The 24,229-nt window shown below is 45.6% G+C and overlaps 1 long non-coding RNA gene across 1 annotated transcript; it reads left to right on the forward strand.

The window, feature by feature from the left end:
- The first annotated feature begins 7,539 nt into the window (after positions 1-7,539).
- On the forward strand, positions 7,540-23,544 carry LOC138671908 (uncharacterized). Its single transcript, XR_011319478.1, has 2 exons — positions 7,540-7,574; positions 22,864-23,544. It is a non-coding gene; the product is annotated as an uncharacterized lncRNA (long non-coding RNA).
- The last annotated feature ends 685 nt before the right edge of the window (positions 23,545-24,229 follow it).

The following is a 24,229-nucleotide window of genomic DNA, read 5'->3' on the forward strand; positions in this document are numbered from 1 at the left end:
AATGATTTTTTCAGGAAGAATTTAGAAACCAAATAAAATAAAATGATTTTTTCAGGGAGAATTTAGAAAACAAATAAAACAAAAAAAGGCTTTCTATGGCCCACTGAGTGAGAGATGACGCACACAGGAGTCAGGAGTGGCACACAAGCCCAGAGGCCAATATTTATCTCCCACTGATTGATGTAGTGATTTTTTCAGGTAGATTTTGGAACCCAAATCAAGCTAAAAAAATAATAGGCTTTCTATGGCCCACAATTGGAGAGAGAGAGAGAGATGGCACACCCAGGAGTCAAGACTGGCACACAAGCAGAAAGGGCAATATTAATCTCCCACTGATTTGTTTTTTGTTTTTTTTTTCAGGGAGACTTTAGGAAAAAAAATAATAGAATAAAATGATTTTTTCAGGAAGAATTTAGAAACCAAATAAAATAAAATGATTTTTTCAGGGAGAATTTAGAAAACAAATAAAACAAAAAAAGGCTTTCTATGGCCCACTGAGTGAGAGATGACGCACACAGGAGTTAGGAGTGGCACACAAGCCCAGAGGCCAATATTTATCTCCCACTGATTGATGTAGTGATTTTTTCAGGTAGATTTTGGAACCCAAATCAAGCTAAAAAAATAATAGGCTTTCTATGGCCCACAATTGGAGAGAGAGAGAGAGATGGCACACCCAGGAGTCAAGACTGACACACAAGCAGAAAGGGCAATATTAATCTCCCACTAATTTATTTTTTTTTGTTTTTTTCAGGGAGACTTTAGGAAAAAAAATAATAGAATAAAATGATTTTTTCAGGAAGAATTTAGAAACCAAATAAAATAAAATGATTTTTTCAGGGAGAATTTAGAAAACAAATAAAAAACAAAAAAGGCTTTCTATGGCCCACTGAGTGAAAGATGACGCACACAGGAGTCAGGAGTGGCACACAAGCCCAGAGGCCAATATTTATCTCCCACTGATTGATGTAGTGATTTTTTCAGGTAGATTTTGGAACCCAAATCAAGCTAAAAAAATAATAGGCTTTCTATGGCCCACAATTGGAGAGAGAGAGAGAGATGGCACACCCAGGAGTCAAGACTGGCACACAAGCAGAAAGGGCAATATTAATCTCCCACTGATTTGTTTTTTTTTGTTTTTTCAGGGAGACTTTAGGAAAAAAAAATAATAGAATAAAATGATTTTTTCAGGAAGAATTTAGAAACCAAATAAAATAAAATGATTTTTTCAGGGAGAATTTAGAAAACAAATAAAACAAAAAAAGGCTTTCTATGGCCCACTGAGTGAGAGATGACGCACACAGGAGTCAGGAGTGGCACACAAGCCCAGAGGCCAATATTTATCTCCCACTGATTGATGTAGTGATTTTTTCAGGTAGATTTTGGAACCCAAATCAAGCTAAAAAAATAATAGGCTTTCTATGGCCCACAATTGGAGAGAGAGAGAGAGATGGCACACCCAGGAGTCAAGACTGGCACACAAGCAGAAAGGGCAATATTAATCTCCCACTGATTTGTTTTTTGTTTTTTTTTCAGGGAGACTTTAGGAAAAAAAATAATAGAATAAAATGATTTTTTCAGGAAGAATTTAGAAACCAAATAAAATAAAATGATTTTTTCAGGGAGAATTTAGAAAACAAATAAAACAAAAAAAGGCTTTCTATGGCCCACTGAGTGAGAGATGACGCACACAGGAGTTAGGAGTGGCACACAAGCCCAGAGGCCAATATTTATCTCCCACTGATTGATGTAGTGATTTTTTCAGGTAGATTTTGGAACCCAAATCAAGCTAAAAAAATAATAGGCTTTCTATGGCCCACAATTGGAGAGAGAGAGAGAGATGGCACACCCAGGAGTCAAGACTGGCACACAAGCAGAAAGGGCAATATTAATCTCCCACTGATTTGTTTTTTTTTGTTTTTTTCAGGGAGACTTTAGGAAAAAAAATAATAGAATAAAATGATTTTTTCAGGAAGAATTTAGAAACCAAATAAAATAAAATGATTTTTTCAGGGAGAATTTAGAAAACAAATAAAAAACAAAAAAGGCTTTCTATGGCCCACTGAGTGAGAGATGACGCACACAGGAGTCAGGAGTGGCACACAAGCCCAGAGGCCAATATTTATCTCCCACTGATTGATGTAGTGATTTTTTCAGGTAGATTTTGGAACCCAAATCAAGCTAAAAAAATAATAGGCTTTCTATGGCCCACAATTGGAGAGAGAGAGAGAGATGGCACACCCAGGAGTCAAGACTGGCACACAAGCAGAAAGGGCAATATTAATCTCCCACTGATTTGTTTTTTGTTTTTTTTTCAGGGAGACTTTAGGAAAAAAAATAGTAGAATAAAATGATTTTTTCAGGAAGAATTTAGAAACCAAATAAAATAAAATGATTTTTTCAGGGAGAATTTAGAAAACAAATAAAACAAAAAAAGGCTTTCTATGGCCCACTGAGTGAGAGATGACGCACACAGGAGTCAGGAGTGGCACACAAGCCCAGAGGCCAATATTTATCTCCCACTGATTGATGTAGTGATTTTTTCAGGTAGATTTTGGAACCCAAATCAAGCTAAAAAAATAATAGGCTTTCTATGGCCCACAATTGGAGAGAGAGAGAGAGATGGCACACCCAGGAGTCAAGACTGGCACACAAGCAGAAAGGGCAATATTAATCTCCCACTGATTTGTTTTTTTTTGTTTTTTTTCAGGGAGACTTTAGGAAAAAAAAATAATAGAATAAAATGATTTTTTCAGGAAGAATTTAGAAACCAAATAAAATAAAATGATTTTTTCAGGGAGAATTTAGAAAACAAATAAAACAAAAAAAGGCTTTCTATGGCCCACTGAGTGAGAGATGACGCACACAGGAGTCAGGAGTGGCACACAAGCCCAGAGGCCAATATTTATCTCCCACTTTTTTTTTTGTTCCAGGGAAAATTTATAAACCCAATAAAAAAAATAATAAATAGGCTTTCTATGGCCCACTATCTGAGAGAGAGAGAGAGAGATGGCACGCTTAGGACTGGCACACAAGCCCAAAGGCCAATATTAATCTCCCTTTTTTTTTTCAGGGAGAATTTATAAAACCAAAAAAAATAAAAAATAAATAGGCTTTCTATGGCCCACTATCTGAGAGAGAGAGATGGCACGCTCAGGACTGGCACACAAGCCCAAAGGCCAATATTAATCTCCCACTGATTGATTTATTGATTTTTTCAGGTAGAATTTAGAACCCAAATAAAGCAAAAAAATAAATAGGCTTTCTATGGCCCACTATTTGTGAGAGAGATGGCACACTCAGGACTGGCACACAAGCCCACAGGCCAATATTAATCTCCCACTTTTTTTTTTGTTCCAGGGAAAATTTATAAACCCCCCAAAAAAAATAATAAATAGGCTTTCTATGGCCCACTATCTGAGAGAGAGAGATGGCACGCTTAGGACTGGCACACAAGCCCAAAGGCCAATATTAATCTCCCACTGATTGATTTATTGATTTTTTCAGGTAGAATTTAGAACCCAAATAAAGCAAAAAAAAAAAAAATGGGCATTCTATGGCCCACTGAGTGAGTGATGATGCACACAGGAGTCAGGAGTGGCACACAAGCCCTGAGGCCAATATTTTTCTCCCACTGATTGATGTAGTGATTTTTTCAGGTAGATTTTAGAACCAAAATCAAGCAAAAAAATTAATAGGCTTTCCATGGCCCACTGAGTGAGAGATGGCACACACAGGAGTCAAGAGTGGCACACAAGCCCTGAAGCCAATATTTTTCTCCCACTGATTGATGTAGTGATTTTTTCAGGTAGATTTTATAACCCAAATCAGGCAAAAAAATAAATAGGCTTTCTATGGCCCACTGAGTGAGAGATGGCACACACAGGGATGGCACTCTAGCAGAAATGTCAATCTTAATCTCCCACAAAAAAAAAAAAAAAAAAAAAAGGAACTGTCCTTCAATTACTATCTCCCTGCAGTAATCTCAGCCAGGTATGGCAGGCAGCAATAAGGAGTGGACTGATGCACAAATTAAATAAAAAGTGTGTACAAACAAACAAGATAGCTGTGCAGAAAGGAAGGAGCAAGAGGATTTGTGCTTTGAAAAAAGCAGTTGGTTTGCACAGCGGCGTACACACAGCAATGCAGCTATCAGGGAGCCTTCTAGGGCAGCCCAATGAGCTACAGCGCTGAAGGGGGAAAAAAAAAAAATGTAGCTTCCACTGTCCCTGCACACCGAAGGTGGTGTTGGGCAGTGGAAATCGCTACAGCACAAGCGGTTTGGTGGTTAATGGACCCTGCCTAACGCTATCCCTGCTTCTGACGAAGCGGCAGCAACCTCTCCCTAAGCTCAGATCAGCAGCAGTAACATGGCGGTCGGCGGGAACTCCCCTTTATAGCCCCTGTGACGCCGCAGACAGCAAGCCAATCACTGCAATGCCCTTCTCTAAGATGGTGGGGACCAGGACCTATGTCATCACGCTGCCCACACTCTGCGTTTACCTTCATTGGCTGAGAAATGGCGCTTTTCGCGTCATTGAAACGCGACTTTGGCGCGAAAGTCGCGTACCGCATGGCCGACCCCGCACAGGGGTCGGATCGGGTTTCATGAAACCCGACTTTGCCAAAAGTCGGCGACTTTTGAAAATGAACGACCCGTTTCGCTCAACCCTATTCACCAGTGCTTTTTTTCTTTCTCAGGATGTACCAAACTGTAGATTTTGCCACTCCTAGTATTGTAGCAATTTATCGGATGGGTTTTTTCTGTTTTCGCAGCTTAAGGATGGCTTGTTTCACCTGCATGGAGAGCTCCTTTGACCGCATGTTTACTTCACAGCAAAACCTTCCAAATGCAATCACCACACCTCAAATCAACTCCAGGCCTTTTATCTGCTTAATTGAGTACGACATAACGAAGGGATTGCCCACACCTGTCCATGAAATAGCCTTGGAGTCAATTGTCCAATTACTTTTGGTCCCTTTAAAAACAGGGTGGCACATGTTAAGGAGCTGAAACTCCTAAACCATTCATCCAATTTTAATGTGGATACCCTCAAATGAAAGCTGAAAGTCTGAACTTCAACTGCATCTGAATTGTTTTGTTTAAAATTCATTGTGGTAATGTCTATAACCAAAATTAGAAAATGCTGTCTCTGTCCAAATATATATGGACGTAACCGTGTAAGCACAATGTTTCCCTGCAACAATGTCCCAGCACCTGTGGTTTAACTAGAGTCCGAAGGACCGATGCAAAAATTGGACATGTTTGTCAGATTCTGATATAATTCTGGTATAACATCTCCATCCTGGTATAATGTCCTCCATTCTGATATAATGTCCCCCATGCAAATATAATGTTCTCATTCTGATATAATGTCTTCTATCTTGGTAAAAATGTCTCCCATCCTGGTATACTGTCTCCATTCTGGTATAATGCCCCTATCCTGGTTTAATGACCCCATCTTGTTAAAAAGTAACTTCATCCTGATATAATGCCCTCTATCCTGATATAATGCCCCCATCCTGGTATAATGTCCCTATTATCATATAATGTCCACCATTCTGGTGTAATATCCCCATATTGGTAAAAATGTCCCCCATGCTGATGTAATTCTGGTATAACGTCTTCTTCCTGGTAGAATGTCCTCCTTTCTGATATAATGTCCCACATGCAGGTATAATGTTACCATCCTGATATAATATCCCCAATCCTGATATAATATCCCCTATCCTGGTATAATGTCCCCCATCCTGGTATATTATCCCCCATCCTGGTATAATGTCCCCCATCCTGGTATAATATCCCCCATCCTGGTATAATGTCCCCCATCCTGGTATAATATCCCCCATCCAGGTATAATGTCCCCCATCCTGGTATAATATCCTTCATCCTGGTATAATGTCCCCCATCTTGGTATAATGTCCCCCGTCCTGGTATAATATCCCCCATCCTGGTATAATATCCCCCATCCTGGTATAATGTCCCCCATCCTGGTATAATATCCCCCATCCAGGTATAATGTCCCCCATCCTGGTATAATGTCCCCCATCCTGGTATAATATCCCCCATCCTGGTATAATGTCCCCTGTCCTGGTATAATATCCCCCATCCTGGTATAATATCCCCCATCCTGGTATAATATCCCAATTTTAAAAAGAAACAAATGATTCTAGTCACCTTCCCCCACTCCCACGTCGTATGACATCCTATCCTCTTCTGTAGCCGGCAGCTGATTTCGTCTGCTGCCGGTCTTTAATTGGTCGGCGGCATGTATTGTAACACAGGAAACCAGTGGGTCTCATTTAGGTGAAATTGGCGTCGGTGGGCCACCCTCCCACACAGGCCCGGTTGTGGTCGCACCCTCTGAGACCGCAGTCGTTACGTCTCTGCCTAGCATACACTTCTACATACAGTATATATGTCCATGTAGATCGGTGGGCGTCCAACCATTGGACTGTTTCCTTCAGTGCCTTAGACTTAGATGAGCAGCAAGCTACATCGTCAGCCATCACTCCATCTCCTCCTATCTGTAGTGCTGTGGCTGTGGAGAGATTGTGATCCTCCGTTTTTTGAGCCTTGGAAATCTCAGAGGTGTGAAACTCTCGAAAGTATCATTTAATTGGTTTGTGATAGATGCTTCTGGCTGGAATATCTCTTTAAAGGGGATATCTGAGACTTAAAAATAGGCATGTGGTTGCTAACAGAGGCAACTACCTGCCTGTTGTACCCAGCGCTGATCATTGACCGCTCCTGCCAGAGATTCAGCTACTTCCTGTCAGCAAAGCAGCAGTTTCTCTTCCTGCTGACAGGGCGGGACTACTGGCGTCATGCTGATTGACAGACCACTTCCCCGAATTAGGCAGCGGAAGTCGGCTGTCAATCAGCATGACGCCAGTAGTCCCGTCCTGTCAACAGGAAGATAAACTGCTGCTTTGTTGACTGGAAGTAACTGAATCTCTGGCAGGAGCGGTCAATGACCAGCGCCAGGTAAAACAGGCAGGTAGCTGCCTCTGTTAGCAACCACATGCCTTTTTTTAAAGTCCCATATATCCCCTTTAAGTTCAGTGCTTGCTGTGCTTTACTCCTTGGCAGTGAGCTCCCCCTAGTGGCTGCTGCAGACAGCCAGAATTTTATCCTATGAGGTAGGTGAGTGGTTGTAAGAGAAGCAGCCGATTTGGAGCTCGGACCGTTATATAAATTCTGGAGGGGGAAGATGACAATTTTACCATCCCCCTATAAAAACACAGTGTTTGCCCATATTCAGTCTCCTTTACTTGAACTTCACATCCTTTTCCCCATACATACATGTACATGGCCACTTTCACATTTTAGTTGTCTGTACACAAAAGTTAAAACTTATTACTTTCCTGTATATTTTAGCATTTAAAAAAAAAATAGAGTTTTCTGTCTGTCACAATGACACGGTCTCAACCCCACACCTGAAAAAGGAGTTTTCTTCCCAAAGCTGCAGAACAGGTCTGTATAAACCCCTCCTCACCGCCCCTATGTATATACCTGACCCTACCGCCTGCTCAGATGGACTCGCGTGGGTGAGAAAGCAGACACTACCTGTGCAGTGCGTAATATCGATCTATTATCTCTCTATCTATTACCTATCTATTATCTCTCTATCTATTATCCATCTATCTATCTATTTATCCATCTATTATCTATTTATCTATTATCTATCATCCATCTATCTGTCATCTGTCTATCATCTATCTATTATCTCTTTATCTATCTATTATCTATATATTATTTATCTATTATCTATCTATCTATCTATCTATCTATTTATCATCTATCTGTCTATTATCTATCATTTATCTATCTATCTATTTATCCATCTATTATCTATTTATCTATTATCTATCTATCTATCTATCTATCTATCTATCTATCTATCTATCTATCTATTATCTATCATTTATCTATCTATCTATTTATCCATCTATTATCTATTTATCTATTATCTATTATCTATCATCCATCTATCTGTCATCTGTCTATCATCTATCTATTATCTCTTTATCTATCTATTATCTATCTATTATTTATCTTTTATCTATCTATCTATCTATTTATCATCTATCTATCTATTTATCATCTATCTATCTATCTATTTATCATCTATCTGTCTATTATCTATCATTTATCTATCTATCTATCTGTCACCTGTCTATCATCTATCTATTATCTCTTTATCTATCTATCATCTATCTATTATCTATCTATCTATTATCTATCTATTATCTATCTATTATCTATCTATCTATCTATTATCTATCTATCTATCTATTATCTATCTGTCATCTGTCTATCATCTATCTATTATCTCGTTATCTATCTATTATCTATCTATCATCTATCTATCTATCTATCTATCATCTATCTATTATCTATATATTATCTATCTATCTATTATCTATCTATCTATTATCTATCTATTATCTATCTATCTATCTATCTACCTATCATCTATCTATCATCTATCTATTATCTATCTATCTATCTATTATATATCTATTATCTATCTATCTATCTATCTATTATCTATCTAGTATCTATCTATCTATCTATCTATCATCTGTCTATCATCTATCTATTATCTCTTTATCTATCATCTATCTGTTTGCCTGTCTACTGTATCTATCATCCCTCTCATATCTGTGTAGGATATAGGATAAGTTGATGACATCTGAGTTGTGTATGGTTGAGCTCTTCTTCGTTCATTGTCTATGGGACCACCAGGAATAGAGGAGAGCTATGTGCATCTTTCTTTTGTCCCATAGACAATGAATGGAGTGGAGGTGGCGCTTGTGTTCCTCTTCTGCCATTCAAGACGGGGTTCTGCAGAGCCGGTCCTTGGGTTCCACAGCCCCATTCTCAGGAACTGTGGGTGGCCCAGCAGGAAGGCTCCCCGCAGTCACGTACTTATCTCTGGGAGGCACATCTTTAACATTTACCATCCTTTCCTGTTAGGGGTTTGGTGCCACTTCATACAATGTCCCACCACCAGCCCTGGAATTAGGTGATTGCCATAAGTGGTGACAGGGCATGAAGAGGGTGGCACTAATGACTACAGGATGTACAGCTAGTCTGGGGTCTGTAGAAATAAGGGGTCTCATTTGTGCTGTGCATAAATAAAGGGGGTCTGATCTGGAGTCTATAAAATTGAGGGGTCTAGTCTGGGGTCTATATAAATGAGGGTCTGATCTGCCTTGTGTTTGAATGGGGTCATATAAATGGGGATCTGATCATTGGCATGAATGGGGAGTCCAATCAGGGGTCTGTGTAAACATGGGGGGGATCTGAATATCTTTGAAAGGGGATCTTTTCTGGGGCCTCCATAAAGAAGGGTCTTTATAAATGGGGGGTACTGGTCTGGCTGGTGTCCATTTAAAAACAGGTGTTTTAGTCTGTGTTCTCTTTTTAGGGGGACTGATCTGAATATTGTATTTGAATCTGGGGGTGTATATATCAATTTAGAGGTTATGGGGTCCAGTTTGGGGGTGTCTGATCTGTGGTTTGTTGCTTGTATAGGGGGGTCTTTGGCACAGTCTATGTTAGTTTTGGGGGTCAGCATTCTTTTTGGGATGTGATGGAGAGCGTCATCTACTATCGGTGACTCCAATTCTGTACCTTGGGGTGTTTGCCCGATATAAATAGGCGGGGATCCCCCCCCCAATAACTTTCTGAGTTGCTCATAATGTGACCCCTTTTGTGTGACACTTTAAAAGTCGTCTGTGTCTTGAGTACGGATGGAGGGGGGTGAGGAAAGGGTTAAATAGCTGCCATATATATTAATGCAGCCTTTAGCTGGGCCGGTTAGACCTGAAATCCTATTACATTGTTTTCATGCTAAATCGAGCACAAAAGAAAGGATTAAATCATTATAAAAAAACACCGATCTCGATAATTCCATGAAATGATAGACTGGAGCTAAAGTCTTACAAAGGCCTGATCCTCGACAGGTAGAAATGACTGTATAAACCTGACACCCCATACCCCACCGGAGTGTGAGAAATGGCGCGGAGCAGGGACAGGCACAAGCTGCCCAAAGGGGCACAAAATGCTCTATTCATCATACAAACCATATTCAAGTTAGATAGATATATTTACATTTTTGCTTCATTTCTTTTAATTTCCCATTGTATACAGTAGTGCTTGGAAGTTTGTGAACCCTTCGAAATTTTCCATATTTTAACATAAATTTGACCTAAAACTACACAGGCAGATACAGAAAAAAAAACTGGGTAAAAATACTAGACTTTGTCAATTTTTAAATTAGGAAAATGATTCAATATCATATGTCTGTGAGTGAGAAAAGTATGTGAACCTTTGCTCTCAGTATCTGGCGTGACCTCCTCGTTGTTAGGACTGGCGGAACGCACCAAGACAGATGATAAAGGTGCGTTCGCAGTCCGGGGTCCACCGTGCAGGTGGAGACCTGCTGCTAGTAATTGGCAGTCAATATGGCGGTACACTAAAGTATACACGCGTGGGTTAAACCTCACCCAGCGTGAAGAAAGCGATCCTGTTAACTCACAGGACCGCAGTACCGCACTAGAGTGCGAGCAAGTGGTCAGCGGACTTAACCCCAGAAGGGATTGAAGCCCGATTAGACCCTTGCTGGCGTAACACCGCAACTGGGTGTGTAGAGAACCTTAGGACAAATATGTGCACAAGAGTGCGAGCGATGCCGCACTAACGGACGCCACTAACCACCCAGACTCGGGTATGGAAAGCGCAAGGCAAGCGCACGGCGCCGTACTGGCAGGCACAGCTATAGGACGCTGAGATGTGTGTATCGTGTAGATGGCAAGTCGGGCGCTAGATAGCTACCATCATCCGCGAACAGTCAACAACACTAGGGAGGGATATTTAGGAGCTTTCATCCTTCGACATACATCCATCTACACACACACATAATAACAAGACAATACTAGCGCATGGCCGTGCGGTCATGCGCAGTTTATATAGGAGCAGCACAGGAAGTGGCCACAGCACTTTTGCCCTTCTAGGACCTGCCAAGAGGACCAATGGAATGTGCTGCAGAGCCTGAGCACATGACCCTCGATCTCCAACGGGAGACCTTACGCTGGGCATGCTCAGTACATGCAGACAAGGACTTAGTCCCAGAGAAGTCCGCTCGCTGCTGACCAGTACTGACTTTAATGGCAGAGACTGGAGAAGCAGCACTAACTCTCTGAACAGAGTGAGAATGAGCAAGACGCTGGGACCGACGTCCTTGCTGAGCAGGCTCCACTGCGGCTGGACAAGAATGGGAGACCGCAGCGGAAGTGGCTCGAGATTCCCCCAGTGCAGAAGCGGGAACTCGACCCCTAACATTACCCCCCCTCCTAGGGCCCCCCCCTCCTTGGGCCTCGCTACGTTCAAAGGCAGCAATGAGCTGCGGAGCCCGAATGTGCTCCACAGGCTCCCAGGTTCTATCCTCTGGACCATGACCCTTCCAATCCACCAAATAAAATTTTTTGCCACGTACCACCTTGCTTCCCACAATAGCATTCACCTCAAATTCATCCGTGGATGAACCCGATGTCCCAGCAGATGACTCAGAAAACCGAGACAAGCGAACGGGCTTTAAGAGGGAAACGTGAAAGGTATCGGTGATACCAAGGCGTGGAGGAATGGCCAAACGGTAAACCACAGGGTTGACCTGTTCCAGAACTTTAAACGGGCCAATGTAGCGAGGAGCAAACTTAGTGGACTCAACTCGCAGCCTGATGTTACGGGCGGAGAGCCACACTAAGTCGCCGGGAGCAAAGACCGGAGCGGGGCGCCGGTGTGTATCAGCCGAAACCCTCATTCTCTCCTTGGAGGCCCGGATAGCATCCTGTGTGCGGTCCCAGATGTCACGTGCCTCCACCGCCCAGTCTGCCACCCTAGAATCGGTGGAGGACACGGGCATGGGCACAGGGACACGCGGATGCTGGCCGTAATTAAGGAGAAAAGGAGTTTGACCAGTGGAATCGGCTACGGCGTTGTTCAGGGCAAATTCCGCCCAAGGTAGCAAAGATGCCCAGTCATCCTGCCTAGCAGAGACGAAATGTCGCAAATATGTCACCAGAGTCTGGTTGGTTCTCTCCACCAACCCATTCGTCTCGGGATGGTAAGCAGAGGAGAGGTTTAACTCTATGCTGAGTAAACGGCAGAGCTCTCTCCAAAACCGAGATGCGAACTGGGGACCCCGATCGCTGACAATTTTATCAGGCATACCATGCAAACGGAAAACGTGTTTAACGAACAACACCGCCAAGGCCCGTGCTGAGGGTAACCGAGGAAGCGGCACCAAATGCACCATCTTAGAGAAATGGTCAGTGACAACCCAAATAATGGAGCAGCCACGCGACTTGGGTAGACCCACCACAAAGTCCATTCCGACCATCTCCCAGGGCCTGTCTGCCACCGGTAGAGGGTAAAGCAACCCAGCAGGCCGTTGCCGAGGAGACCGATTCTGAGCGCAAGAAACGCACGCCTGAATGTAGTCCCTGACATCTCGGGCCATATGCGGCCACCAGTATGTTCTCGCCAAAAGCTCTGATGTCCTCTTGGTCCCAAAATGCCCCCCCACTCTGGAGGAGTGAGCCCAAGAGAGAACCTCCGGTCGCAAGTTAGCTGGCACGAAAGTCTTGCCCGGGGGCACAGACTCTAGCGAAACCGGAGCTACAGTTCTCAGGCTCTCAGAAGGGACAATAAGCCGAGGCTCCTCCTCCTCCTCCTCAGATGACACTACGGAGCGGGAGAGAGCGTCGGCACGAACGTTCTTCTCCCCGGAGAGAAAATGGAGAGTAAAATGGAACCGGGAGAAGAACAGGGACCATCTAGCCTGGCGAGAATTCAGCCGCTGGGCCGTCTGTATATACACCAAGTTCTTGTGGTCAGTGAAGACTTGGAAGGGAAAGCGAGCTCCCTCCAAGAGGTGTCTCCACTCTGAAAAAGCCAACTTCATGGCTAGCAACTCCCTGTCCCCGATGGAATAATTCCTCTCCGCTGGTGTGAAGGTCTTGGAGAAGAAGAAGCAAGGATGCTTCCGACCTTGAGCATCCTTTTGGAAAAGGACTGCTCCAGCACCAACGGATGAGGCATCCACCTCCAAGATGAATGGTTTATCTACATCGGGGCGATGTAGGATGGGAGCGCTAGCGAAGTGTGACTTAATCGAGAGAAAGGCCTTGGAGACCTCCTCTGACCACAACTTGGGATTTGCTCCCTTCTTGGTGAGGGCGACCAAGGGAGCTACCAAAGTTGAGAAGTGTGGAATGAACTGGCGATAATAATTAATGAACCCCATAAAGCGCTGCACCGCTTTAAGAGAATGGGGTTCCTGCCAGTCCATTACAGCCTGTAGCTTGGCAGGATCCATAGCCAAACCCTGGGCAGAAATGATATATCCAAGGAAAGGCAAGGACTCCTGCTCAAACACACACTTCTCCAACTTAGCGTAGAGGGAGTTTGCCCGTAAGAGGTCGAAGACTTTGCGAACATCTCTCCGATGGGAGTCTATATCTGGAGAGTAGATGAGAATGTCATCCAGATAGACTACGACCGAGGTGGTGAGCATATCCCGAAAGATGTCGTTCACAAAGTCTTGGAAAACGGCTGGGGCATTACAGAGCCCAAAGGGCATCACTAGATATTCATAGTGCCCATCCCTGGTGTTAAAAGCCGTCTTCCATTCATCCCCCTCACGGATGCGAATCAGGTTGTAAGCACCCCGCAGATCTAACTTTGTAAATACCTTTGCTCCCCGTAGCCTATCAAAGAGCTCAGATATCAGGGGTAATGGGTACTTGTTCTTAACGGTAATGGCGTTAAGACCCCTGTAGTCGATGCATGGACGTAAGTCTCCAGTCTTCTTCTGTACGAAGAAGAACCCAGCCCCTGCCGGTGACACTGACTTCCTAATGAATCCTCTTGCCAGATTCTCCTGAATATACTGGGACATTGCCTCCGTCTCCGGGAGAGATAACGGGTAGACTCGACCCCGGGGAGGCTCAGCACCAGGCAAGAGGTCAATAGGACAGTCATAGGGGCGGTGAGGCGGAAGAGTCTCCGCAGCTCTTTTGGAGAACACGTCTGCATGGGACCAATAGTGCTTGGGGAGAGAGGAAAGATCTGCGGGTACCTGTGTAGTAGCAACCTGAACGCACTCCCTCTGACATCTACCCTCACAGGATTTACTCCATCCCAAAATTCTCCCAGAGGACCACTCAATATGAGGAGAATGGTAGCGAAGCCATGGCATCCCCAACAGGACCTCATCAATTCCCTCAGGAATGACTAATAGGGAGATTATCTCCTGATGTGATGGAGACACAGATAGGGTGAAAGGAATGGTTTGGTGGGTAATCTGTGAAGGTAGTGTTGACCCATTTACCACTCGAACGGTCACTGGCTGGGCGAGCATCACCAAGGGTATTGCGTGACGCTGGGCAAAGGCGGAGGACATAAAGTTACCCTCTGCCCCAGAGTCCAAGCATAGCTCGACCGTGAGAGTGGATGGGCCTATGGTAATTGTCCCCTTGAAGGACAACTTTGAGGCAAACGTCGCCGTGTCTAGTGTACCTCCTCCAACTGCCACTAGACGCTGACGTTTCCCCGACCGCTGAGGACTCTTGGAGGCAAGACGTCCTGACTGCTGGCAAACATGACGAACCTCATGTGCACGAGCGGAGTGAGACTTGGATCCCGCTCGTGTCACCTCCAAGGTCTCATGTGACTCAGATGCCTGGACTGGAGATTTCAAAGGTTTGGCGAAGGTAGGAGCCAGCCAAAACCTCTGCCTACACTGGGCTCGTTCCAACCTCCGCTCGTTAAAACGGAGGTCTATACGAGTAGAAATAGATATTAACTCCTCCAGTGTGGCAGGAATCTCCCTAGTGGCCAGAGCGTCCTTAACATGGTCAGCCAGGCCCCTCCAGAATATGGGGATAAGGGCTTTATCCGACCACTCCAGCTCGGAAGCTAAAGTACGGAATCGGACGGAAAAATGGCTGACCAAGGACTCACCCTGAGTTAATGCCAGTAGTTGGAGCGCTGTATCATGGGTGAGTTGAGGTCCTAGAAAGACCTTTTTCAGCGTGCCCAGAAACAACGGAGCACTCTGCACCACATGATCATCACGCTCCCACAGCGGCGTAGCCCACTCCAACGCCCTGCCCGACAACAGCGAGACAATAAATCCCACCTTAGCCCGCTCTGTAGGAAAACGTGCAGCCAGGAGCTCGAGATGGATAGAGCACTGGCTCACGAATCCACGACAATGTTTGCTCTCTCCAGCAAACTTGTCAGGTAGTGGGAGACGGGATAAAGTCGGAGCAGGGGTGGCAGTGGACAAACTGGCTGCGGCTACACTTGCAGCCTGCACAGCTACAGCAGTGACATCCACAGCTGAGGTTGTACGCTCAAGAGCCGCCAACCTTCCCTCCAGCTGCTGGATGTACCGCTGTAAACGCTGGTCGTCCGCCATTTTACTAGCCAGACCCTGGCGCTAGTATTCTGTTAGGACTGGCGGAACGCACCAAGACAGATGATAAAGGTGCGTTCGCAGTCCGGGGTCCACCGTGCAGGTGGAGACCTGCTGCTAGTAATTGGCAGACAATATGGCGGTACACTAAAGTATACACGCGTGGGTTAAACCTCACCCAGCGTGAAGAAAGCGATCCTGTTAACTCACAGGACCGCAGTACCGCACTAGAGCGCGAGCAAGTGGTCAGCGGACTTAACCCCAGAAGGGATTGAAGCCCGATTAGACCCTTGCTGGCGTAACACCGCAACTGGGTGTGTAGAGAACCTTAGGACAAATATGTGCACAAGAGTGCGAGCGATGCCGCACTAACGGACGCCACTAACCACCCAGACTCGGGTATGGAAAGCGCAAGGCAAGCGCACGGCGCCGTACTGGCAGGCACAGCTATAGGACGCTGAGATGTGTGTATCGTGTAGATGGCAAGTCGGGCGCTAGATAGCTACCATCATCCGCGAACAGTCAACAACACTAGGGAGGGATATTTAGGAGCTTTCATCCTTCGACATACATCCATCTACACACACACATAATAACAAGACAATACTAGCGCATGGCCGTGCAGTCATGCGCAGTTTATATAGGAGCAGCACAGGAAGTGGCCACAGCACTTTTGCCCTTCTAGGACCTGCCAAGAGGACCAATGGAATGTGCTGCAGAGCCTGAGCACATGACCCTCGATCTCCAACGGGAGACCTTACGCTGGGCATGCTCAGTACATGCAGACAAGGACTTAGTCCCAGAGAAGTCCGCTCGCTGCTGACCAGTACTGACTTTAATGGCAGAGACTGGAGAAGCAGCACTAACTCTCTGAACAGAGTGAGAATGAGCAAGACGCTGGGACCGACGTCCTTGCTGAGCAGGCTCCACTGCGGCTGGACAAGAATGGGAGACCGCAGCGGAAGTGGCTCGAGATTCCCCCAGTGCAGAAGCGGGAACTCGACCCCTAACACTCGTCCACCTAAACCAGTGGTCCCCAACTCCAGGCCTCGAGGGCCGCCAACAGTGCAGGTTTTCAGGATTTCCTTAGTATTGCACAGGGGTTGAAATCATCACCTGTGCAGATGATCACATTACCACCGATGCAATACTAAAGAAATCCTGAAAACCTGCACTGTTGGCGGCCCTCGAGGCCTGGAGTTGGGGACCCCTGACCTAAACGTTCCCGGTAATTGTTGATTAGACCGGCACATTGGCTTGGAGGAATTTTATCCCTTTCCTCTCTTCAAAACAGCTTTATCGCTGTTATGTTGTTGGTGGCTTTTCTCCCGTGACCTGCTCGCTTCTGTTCCTTCCACATCATTTCTATAGGATTAAGGTCAGAATTTTTAACTTGGCAATTTCCAAACTTCACCTTTATTCTTCTTTAACCATGGTTTTGTAGAACGACTCGTATGCTTTGAGTTGTTATCTTGCTGTTTGACCCACGTTCTCTTTAGATTCAGCTCATGGACAAATTAAGAATAATTGAGAATTCATTGTTCCATTAATGATGGTAGCTGTCCTGGTCCAGATGTAGCAAAACAGGCCTAAGTTGTGCACATGATCTTTAGCAAACTGTAGACAGGCAGCAGTGTTTCTGTTTTGAGAGTCGTGGCTTTCTCTTTGCAATCCTGCCATGCTCGTGCAGCGCCCCAGGGTCCTGGTCATTGCAGTAAATGTCATTCTTCCACCAGGGGGAGTGAAGTTATGTCTGAAGGCAATAAAGGAGATCACCCTACCAGGTATCACAAACCACACAACACACTTCACACTCCAGGCCACCAGGGGGAGCCATGCTTCTATCTATTAGGGCACTCCTCACAATTAGGTAAAACTGGGAGTCTGGACAGAAAGTTAGGCAGATGCAGACTGAAGCTGAAGCTGGCTGGAGTGAGAGAGAGCCAGATGCAGACTGAGGTCTGTGGAGAACAAGGGTTCACGGAGCTGCGCCTGCCCCACGTGCGGCAGTATCCAAAGAAAGGACACGAAGGGAATTGCGTTGCTGAGAGTGAGAAACAAAGTCATAGCACAAGGAGAGGAATCCAGAGGGAGTTCTGCCCTGCAATAGGCTGCCTCCCTCTGAGGCGCAGAAGCCGGTAGCCAGAACACCGAGGGAGTAAGGATCTCTATGCTTTACTTCAGAGACTGGCAGGACAGTTAATTCCACGTTGGCTGCCCGACCTTATACCCAGGAGGCACGGTGGCAACTTGTGGGGGCTGGGGTGTTGTAGGGTCCCTGTAAAACGCCTCAGGCCATCAGTCATACGGGTTTGTCCTATCCTATCCATCAGGGGGACAGAGAGAAAGAGACTTAACATCTACAATAGTTGTGAGGACCTCACCGAGAAGCTCAGCAGGGAGGAACTACAACACTCAGGCGCTAGAGGAAGGCTACTGATTTCCACCTGGATGAGGGGACTCTGGATTTGCCTTCAGACCGGCCGGACTCTGCCTGCCCTGTGATCCGGTACTCTGGACTGTGGACACTGAAGCCTCCAGTAAAGGTAAAGAGCCTGCAATCTTGTGTCCTCGTTCTTTACTGCGCCTCACAATATCCATCATCGACATTCTGGGAAGCCCTGGGGACATGCTTCACCTGTGGGAAGGTATACCATCTAGCTGCCATAACATCACCCCAGCGGACTCCTAAGCAGCGTCGGTCACCCTGACCGAATACCACAGGTGGCGTCACGAACATTTCCCCTTTAAAGACCTTTCCCCCATTTATTTATGGACATCCCCTAGGGCCACGGACCAGGTCAGCCACCGTGACATCCCCCTTGAGAACCGAAGGGCCCGGCTCCGAGTACCCCATTGCCCAAAGGGGGCGATCCAACTTGGCGTCACGAACAGGATCTACTTAAGCCTGAAAATCAGGTCATGTGCGCCCAATAACTGTGCCAGAATTGTATTTGAACTGTTTCTGCTGAAAGACTGTGTATTGCCATTTACCGCCAAAATTCCCGCCAAAACCGCCGCCATTACAGTGCCACGAGGAGCGCAGGAGAAGAAGAAGAAGGGCCAACATGGGAGGAGACTACCACCCCCTGCGACTACTGCTACGAGATGACGACGAGCCCAGCACCCAAGGAGCTCCACCCCCAGAAAATGGGGGAGCAGCGTGCGTGTGTTGCCGAAGACCCAGGAGCAGAGATGGCAACCAGCGGGTACCTGAGCAACAACGAAGTGACCCAGAACTGTCTTAAATCACTGGAGGTGAACCTGAACTCGCCTCTGCTGGAGGATCCGGACCTCCTGGAGTCGCCGGCGGAGGAGCCGAGCCACTGACCCCCGGGCACAGAGCCGACAGCAGTGAAGAAATGGAAGTCGGAGCTGTGCCGGAAGATCACACTGGAAGAGTCGTGGTCCGGGCAGCAGCAGACTCCAGCGTCCTCATCAGCGGAGCGGATCGACATCGGTGGAACCACATCAGATGCAGGCACCGAAAACGCCCCTTCCCCACCGACCGATCCTGCTCTAGCGACCGCTCTTCCTCCAGCTACTGATTCCGCTGCAGTGACCGCTCCTCGCGTAGACTGTGACCAAACACCGGCCGTCGCTCCAGCTCCGGCGACTCCCAGCACCATTGATGAGACACCATTCCCGTGCCTAGCGACCGAGGGCATGCCGCTATGCGTGGGCCCTGAAAGAGTGATCTTTCACTGGGACGCCCCAAGAGAGGGAGTGAATGGGTCCTATGTCGCAATCCTCACCTGGGAGGAGTATAAACAATGCTTACTCTCGTACTGGGGAGACTGGAGGGAGAAGGAGCAGAATGTCCAATGTAAAATGCAGACTCATAAAACCAAACGCTGTAATAGGAGCCCAGCGAAGCGGGGGATAGTTGTAGCCTTCCACCCGAGGAGGGGTTGGGGCTTCATTCAGGAATCGGGACTGCAGACAGAGGTCTATGTAAACAGCCGCAATGTGGAATCCCATCCCCGGGGAAGTCATCCTGACCGAAATTTGTGTCGAGGGGATCACGTGGCATACACCCGCCACTGGAGTGAAAAAGGCTGGTACGCCAAGAACGTTAAACGATGTGAACCTGCAGTAGCGCCATCTGCTGCCACCACTAAAACTCATGACATTAACCCCCTAGTCCCTGAACTAGCGGGTCCTCAAACCAAAATCACTACTACTGTGTGCATCATTTCTACCACTGAACCTGCCCTTGTGGCCAATGCTAAAGCTGACTCTCGTACCCAGACAAATAATGACTTCACCACACTTGAGAGACAAACCAATGGCGACGACACAGCATCAGATGAGAACTCGGGTACCAACCTTCCCAGGCCAGGAAGTGTTCCTTACCAACTGATGCCTTGCAACCTACTATTAAAGAACACTGAAAAGAATGTAAACAGTTCTTATTAACATCGCCTTTCCTTTCCTGCCTTTGAACCTGTCCAGGGTTATGCCTTAAAGGGGTCCTCAGTTATAGGAGGATTCCAAGTTTGGCACCTGTTCTTGCACAAGTTGTTTTATACCAAAGGACTGCAGAATCATGAACTGTGCCTTATCACAAACTGCTTGTAAATAGTTTGCACCTTCTTAAAGGTGCTTTCTACTGGTTTTACAAAGGAGGCTTTTACAGAGACTGCCTCTTAACAGAAACTGCTGTTAATTTTGCTGTAAAAATAACTTTGCCTTACAGACCTGAAGAAAAACCCGTTGGTGTGGCAGAATTTCCGGGTCAGGATTACACGTCTTGTAGTCCACCCAAGACCAATGTTTGGGGGTTCGTCACGGGTCCCTCGCATCACGTCACCTTTGTTGCTAAAACTGACTTGAATATTGATGGTGTGATTGTTTGCACTACCTCAGAAGAAACGTTGTTCCATCTACAAACGCTGGACACCCGATTAGAAGACCTGACATTGGATGTACAAGCCCAAGTTGCAGCTCCTGCGCCGTGCCTACTCTACCTGCGACTTACGCTCCTGGAAAGGAACCCGTCTTGTCTGATCCACCACGGTGCCATGGGGATCCGTACCTGACACAGGGTTTCTTCAATTATTTTCATGCCTGAAAGATGTGAGTACAATTGAATGCAGGGACCTGACATGTTACATTTTCTCTGAGTCGGCTATCAGCTTGACAGCTGGCTTAGAAAACAGACAAATCCCACTCCTTGGGGCGTCAAAGTGTAGCCACCTCTGACCATTGCGTCAGGCATCACGAGTCACCGCCCGGGGTGGATGCCTTTCTCCACTAGATATGCCCCAAGTGAAATAAAAGATAAAAAAAAAATGAAAAAATGTAAAAACCTACATGAAACATAAAAGCCTGATTTAAGTGAATGCTAATTTTCTGCATTCCTCATAGTGTATTCTTGTTTCCTTACTGAGCAATGTCTCTGAGAAAAATGAATATAAGTGAAGGACTGGCCCTTTAGGTAAGATACTAAATCACAGGATTAGACATAATTAGGTTGTGACTATCTTGTCTATGAATAACTGGATTCCCACCTTACTAGAGAGATTGTCTTCTACTCGGACAACCCCTTCTGATTCCCTATGTTTTCCTCATTAAAATAATAACACATAGGCCACGTTCACACCTTCAGTATTTGGTCAGTATTTTACATCAGTATTTGTAAGCCAAAGCCAGAAGTGGGTGAAAAATGCCCAACTGGTGACGTGTTTCTATTATAATTTTCCACTGAATGTTTTTTGTCTTACAAATACTGATGTAAAATACTGACCAAATACTGACCATGTGAACGTGGCCTTATACTCGCCTCTGGTGCCGGCGGTGTCGGCCAATCAGCGGTGGCATTATTTTCCCCTCCTTTGGACAAATGAGGATATCCTGAAAAAGTGAGAGCTTCTGCTGCTCTCTCTTTTCTTCCCGAAGTCAAGTACCTCAGTAAGTAAGAAAGGAGAGTGAAACCACCTCCGATTTGCCACAGGGATTGTGTGACATAACAATGTCACGTGAGCCCTGGGACAGTCAGTGCTGAAGTTTTCTTATTTTATTGGCCAGGAAACAAAGGCATTCATAAGGGTTTGTCAGAGTAGTGGACAGTCCTTCTAAAGGCTTATTCCCAAGTCAGCCTTTCGTCCTTTCGTTGTCAAGACGGGAACGGCTGCTTCTAGGTCTTGGTCATCAGAGGCGCTACTCCCATAGAAATGAGTAGGGTTCAGCCTTGCAAAGTAAAAGAGTTCTGTAAACACTGTAGTGCGGATGCACGCGGCTGTTTTTGCAGTCCTGCCTCTGCTGGCTGGCACCTTGACGCATGTTCATGTATTGCAATGAGGTCCAAGGTCCTACAAATAAAGATGAAATCCTTTTAGTTATTCACCTCTGCAAACTCTGAGGCATATTCAGAATGAAATACACTCTCTATAAATTTTCCTGATAAAGAATGAAGGAGATTGACTGAAAAACTTGCTGTGGACTGTATTCACAGCTGCCAGAAGTAGAAGAAGACTGGTTGGGGAACTTACTGAGGACAATTTTTAAAACTGACAAGAGAGGTAAGGAGATAGATTGGATGAATAACTGAAGGCTATATTTTTGTCCGACAGTGGAGCAAAAAGGCTGTCTGAAGAACTTACCGAATGCTATATTTAAAGATGCCAAAGGTGGAAGGAAAGTGGCTGGGAAATTACTAAGAAGAGTAATCGTGGGCTATATTTATGGCTGATTGGAGAAAGGAGACTAACTAAAGAACTTACTACACTTATGGCTATATTTACAGCTGCCGGAGGAGGAAGCAGAGTGGCAGGGAACTTACTGGGCACTATATTTTCAGCTACCATAGATATAAGGAGAATGTCGTGTAAATTGATTGGGAACTATATTAATGGCTGACAGAGGTGGATGGAGCCTGACTGTAGAACTTAATGTGGACTATAGTTACAGCTGCGAGAGGTAGAAGACAGGCTGGGTAACTTACTGGGAATGGTTTTAACAGCTGACAACACAGAGGTATGTCGACTGACTGCATGACTGACTGAGGATTATAGTTACAGCTGCCAGAGGTGGAAGGAGACTGGTCTGAAATTTGCTTTGTGCTATATCTACAGCTGCAGTAGAGATAAAGGAGACTCATTGGGAAACTAACTGTGGACCATATTTACAGCTGCCACAAGACAGACTAACCAGGCAAGTGCTGGAGATAATATTTATGACTGAGAGAGGGCAAAAGAGACTGACTGAAGAATTTACTTAGGACTACATTTACAGCTACTAGAAGGAGAAGGAAACCTGGTTTGTGTGCAGATAACATCTGATTGTTGGGGTCCTGCTATGTTGTAATAGTGTGTTCAGGTCCTGGAGATATACCAGATTTATATGACATAATAAACTTTCCTTCTTGCTCCAGGTTGTGCTATGGATGCTAGAATGGAGCATATCGGAAGACAAATCTTGGGGGCAAGCTCCGCACCAGTTACATCAAGCAACTTTACATCCTTGAGCAGCTCAACCAAAGATCAGACCGTGGAACAGATTCACTCTGGATGGTTTGTCATTGTGGTCATTGGATTTTTTGCCTTCATTATCACTGCTTCATTGGTAGTTAACCAGCTGCATGCTGAACCGTCGGAACAAGACGCCATCAATGATTTTATTGAAACAGAATGCCAGAAAAACAAATCCATCAAATCCCCGATAGTGACTTCTCAATGTTACGAGAACGAGGCCTACACTGATTCGTATACAAGCAGTGAAAGTGAACTGTTTAAGGAACTTGTGAAAAATGCAGAAAAGACAAGAAAAGACGAGAAAAAATCAACAGCCAATCACGACGCAGTTATATGTATTTCAACAGTCTCCTAATTTTTCACATACGCATGGCGGACAGTGTACGCTATATTCAGTAACATTTCCAACAAGTGAATAGTGAATAGATATATGTGTCAAAATGCAAATTATTATTAAGCCTTTTGAGTGTCCTCTTGGACTTGTCAGCAGGTTAACATTGGCAGCCAGTTTTTGGTCTTATTTTATTCCTGCTGTTCCCCTTAGTATTCTTTTTCTTAAATCTGCCATACAGTTCTAGAGATATGGGCCTTTTTATTTAGTGTAAATTTTTATGGTCTATACCAAGGGGCATGATTCACAGGGTCATAACGCAGACTGGGCTGTATTTGCCACTAGGCACTGGAGGTCCAGTGCCTAGGGCGGCAGGTCTAAGAGGGCGGCACCAGTCAGTGCACACTGTGGCATAGGAGAACAGAGCAGCACCACTCAGGAGAGAAGAAACTCCCCTGCTGGCCACAAGAAATCACACTGGTGCCACCCTCTGATGGGACACACTGTAAGTAGAAAACTTACATTGTGGAAAAGAGCTTGTCCTTTTGAGTTAGGTGTTGGGGGGGGGGGTGGAGAAAGTTTGCAGAAAGGTTCCCGGAGAAGGGGGAGAATTATGCACTTGGATGGCTGACAAACTGCCCAGGTGACCCGATGCAGCAGAGGAACCTTGGCTGCTGTATTGTAAACAGGTAAGAGGATGCAGAGGCACAGAGGACATGGACTCAGTGGTTATAATGACCAGGATATTATTTATTAACTCTTTACACAATTCATAGCTCAAGTCAAAATACAAAGGAATAACAATTTCACATTAACAACTGTTCAGACTATATGGTGCTATCATTACACTCTCTCAGTTGCCAGTTTGGTTCTAATCCAGGCCTTAGAAACCAACAAACCCGGTGCTACTGCACAGAGACGTGCGACACTGGTAT

Source organism: Ranitomeya imitator, chromosome 3 (assembly GCF_032444005.1).
Source record: "Ranitomeya imitator isolate aRanImi1 chromosome 3, aRanImi1.pri, whole genome shotgun sequence".
NCBI lineage: Eukaryota > Metazoa > Chordata > Amphibia > Anura > Dendrobatidae > Ranitomeya > Ranitomeya imitator.